Consider the following 4,042-nt stretch of genomic DNA (forward strand, 5'->3'; position numbering starts at 1 on the left):
TTAAGGAACGTGAGAATGAAAAGAGTGAAAGAAAGGATGTGGATAGTAGCAACCTGAGATGTATAATAAATTATGGAGGGAGATGGTTAGAAATAGTGTTGAGTAAGAATATATGTAATGAAAGGTCGTTTGGAAATAGTGGTATATAGCGAACTTAATGGAGGCATGTCACGACGTAGATTTGCAGATAGTGAGTGAGATTGGGAGATTTGGGTCATTAAGAAACGAAACTAATGTGTGACTTCCTTGAGCAAGTAAGTCATGAGAGATCAGGGTGAGTAATAGCATGAGGTGGTCTGGACTGATTTATGTTAAGTGTGAGTGATAGCATAATAAGAGAAGATCCGTGGTAAGAAAGAGTGAGATGATGTCGGTAGAAAATAATGGAACTTGAGTTTAGGAGCAACGAAGGGGTAACTGGATTTCTAAAGAGTTAGCTAAAAGGAATAAGGAGTTGAACTATTAATTGGTATTATTGAGTGTAAAGAGAAAAGAAGGATAAAAGTAAGTTGAGGAAAATATTCACCGGAGTTATGTGATATAAAGGTAAGGAATCATTGAAATGTGTGATAGTGTCACGAAGATGTTAGCTAAAGGTTATATAGGAGTTTCAGGACAACATGATTGATAATGAGTTTCGAGGAACTAAGGGAGTAAGAAGTTGGTGGAGTATTGGCACGATACGAGATATTTGGTGGAGAGTTGGATGACAATACAAATAAGATAGTATTGGGAATAATGTTGAGGTAATTTTGTTGATGGGTTTGTTGTTCGTTGTTTGGGATGTTAACCAAAGATAGGAAAGAAATCGTGATGTTTAGAGATGATTGAAAAGGGTTCGATGTCCGGATAGTGGTAGTGCTATGGTTTTTGACTAATGGTTAAGAGTGACGGTATGTTAGAGAGATGGTAATTCTAAAGAGGCTGATTTTGTAGAGACTGAATTGATAAGTATAGTTGTGAGGAAGTATAAGACATAGTCTTGGGAGGCAGTTTCTCATAGTGAGTGTTAGCTATATGGTTATGTATGGCAGAAGGTGTTGGGCATGCGAATGGAAGAATGTGATGAGGGGCATGCGAGTTAAGCTCGGGTGACAGGTAACCTTGGTTGAGTGGTAACTTACGTGATCAGGATTGATTGGTTGGATGTGATTATGGGTCTATGTTATATATAAATGTTTGTGTGAGGTTCTGACCTCACAAGAAGTGGTATGGTGTGATAATTATAAAGTTGTTATATGATTGTTTTGTAATTTATGTTGGGTACGGTATACTAATTGAATGATATCCAAAAGGGTAATAATTTGATTAATTTGACATGGCTAGTTATAATTTTGTGTGTATTAATAACACATGTGTATTCCGTGAAATGGTAGAGATGATGTTCATGAGATGCTTATCTGTTTATCCATATCATGTGTTGCGTGGTGATTTAATAAGTGGATTTGAGTAAGTTTTTCTTGTCTGAAAAGTTATGCCGAGTCAGTGTTTATGGGAATTGTATGAAGTTGTGATGTCTATCGGTGTGGTTGTGATGCCTCGGGTGGTGATCCGGGCACGGTACATAGTGTTGTGATGCGGGTATTTTCGCACTACGGTGTGGCTGTTGGTGGCGGTGTTGTGATGCCGTCACCGGTTGTGGTGGAGTAGGCAGGATGATTATGATTCGAGTTTCGAAAGTACATAGCAGTTATACATAGATTGTTGTTTTGTTTGATGTTGTCCCCTGTGAGTTTCAGTTTGTGCAGATAGACAGTTGTCTTGTTTATTAATGTTTTCTTTACCTGGTTAAGTTGGGAATGACGGTAGAGTATGATATACATAGAGTTGTATATGTTTTCGTTGTTGTCATAGTATAGTGACATTCTGTTAATGGGACACGGTTGTGAGAGGTTGTTACAATAATTTATGATCTTGTTCTAGTTAAGGTTTCAGTAGACATGGTAATGGCAAGTGAGTCGTAGAACATGTGTGGTAATGATCCGAAAGATGCAGGTGGTTCATAATCCTTTGTTGAAGACAGTGAGTGTAGGGTGTCGGGGAATTATTGCCATGTTGAGTTATGTATGAGTTTTGCGGTAATGGAAGAAAGAACTTGAGGATCTAGTGTGAGAGTACGTAACCAGTGTGGATCGTGAGTTATGCTTTTGGCAATGAGAGTTTTATATAGTTTATATAGAGAGGTATGTCGTATTGCGGTGATGTGGAAGAGTTGAAGTTTTGGGTTAAGCTTAAGATTTTGAGGTATAAGTTAGGTGGTTTGATGAGTGAATTAAAGCATGAGAATTGTTTAAGTAAGAGAGCCTTAGATATATGCATGGTGAGTGTTTGGGTTATAAACAGTTGTCTTGCACATGTGGTGGTAAAGAGGGTAATGAGATGTATCTAGGATTTAGTATTAGTAAGTTACGAGGACGTAACATTTATCTTAAGAGGAGTAGATGTGATAAAAGAGATTTTGATGGGTGTGCATATGGTAAAATATTTGGAAGTTTGAGTCTTGATGTCGAATTAAAGGTTGATTCGTGTTGTGGTTAATTTTGTTAAAGGTCATGACCGGACTGGTAGTAGTTCGATGTTTAGGAGTGTGAGAATATTTGGATAGTGTTGACAGTTGGATGATGATGGTTATGAGTTCGATAGTCTTGGCAGTTGGACGAGGATGTTTATGAGTGTGAGTAAACTTCGAGGACGAAGTTCCTTTTAAGGGTGGTAGAATGTAACATTCCGTTTGATGTTATGAGTATCTTGGTAGGGTATGGAGTTAGTGTTGAGAGAGATATAATGGAGTTGATACGATATCGTGAGACATGTTGTGGAGGTAGGAATAGTTAGTGGAGTTGGTGTTACGAGTTCATGTTTGGGTTGGAATTTTGTTTTGAGTTCTTAGTCACGTTGTTGTGTCTTGATCGAGTTAGTATGTTTGTTTTTATGTATGGGTTGAACTTCGGGGACGAAGTTCTTTTTAAGGAGGGAAGACTGTAATACTCCGTATTTATATGTCTTGGGGTACTCTATCGAGTAGCCCTTACTCTGTCGAGTAAGGGCAAGTTGCGAAGTTAAATAGTTTCTGACCTGTTGGACACTCGATCGAGTGGCTGGGGCACTCGATCGAGTAGGGGGGTACTCGATCGAGTATCCTTGGGTACTCGATCGAGTAGCCGGTTTATCGGGGAGTTTCTCTCGGGTTTTGTTAATTATGCGATTAAGATATATAATCTTTCCGTCATCATTCTAAACACTTTTAGAAAAACCTAATTTACTGTTAAAGAGAGAAAGCAAGTTCATTCATCATCCTAATCGCATTGTTGACAAATTCCGGAGCTAGAGGTGTCGGATTTCATTGTTCTTTGCATCATAGTGTTCCTTGCGTCAAGGGTAAGTCCTACATACCAATTTTATAGCGTTTGGTTGACTTTGTTTAAACCCTAATTTTGGGATTGGGGGTTTTTATGATTTGTTGTGTTGGTAGTGATTATGTGATTATGTGATAGGAGAAGGATTTGTAAAGGAGAGGTTTTGAGACAGCTGCTAGATCGTCTGATGATTGTGTTGCTTTCCAGGTAGGATTTCCTACTCAGTATTAGTCCCATAATGGGATGATTGTTGATGTGTTGAGATTGATTATTTAACATCGTAATTGTGTTGTGACGGTGGTTGATTGTGATTATTGATTAACATCGTAATTGTGTTGTGACGGTTGTGATTGTGATTGTTGTCTCTGGTTCTCGAGATGCGTTCTCGGCTGAGTGGAGTCACTTGCGGGAGTGGCTTCACGCCCTAGTTTCGCCCTTCGTGGAACCCGCCACGGAAGGGGATGTGCACATTAATGGACAGGGTTATCGCTCACTGTTATGTGGAGCGGGGCTTAGGTGGGAACGGCTGCGGTCCCCCATTGGTAGGGCTGGTCCAGTGGACAGTCGGTGATTGAGATTGATGGGATTGGAGTAATTGTGTGTATGTGTGACGGTTAAGCTGTCTGTGTATCTTACTGTTGATATATATATATAAGTTGTGTGATTAGTATCGACCCGTTTAAATG

Source organism: Silene latifolia, chromosome 11, assembly GCF_048544455.1.
Source record: "Silene latifolia isolate original U9 population chromosome 11, ASM4854445v1, whole genome shotgun sequence".
NCBI classification, from domain to species: Eukaryota; Viridiplantae; Streptophyta; class Magnoliopsida; order Caryophyllales; family Caryophyllaceae; genus Silene; species Silene latifolia.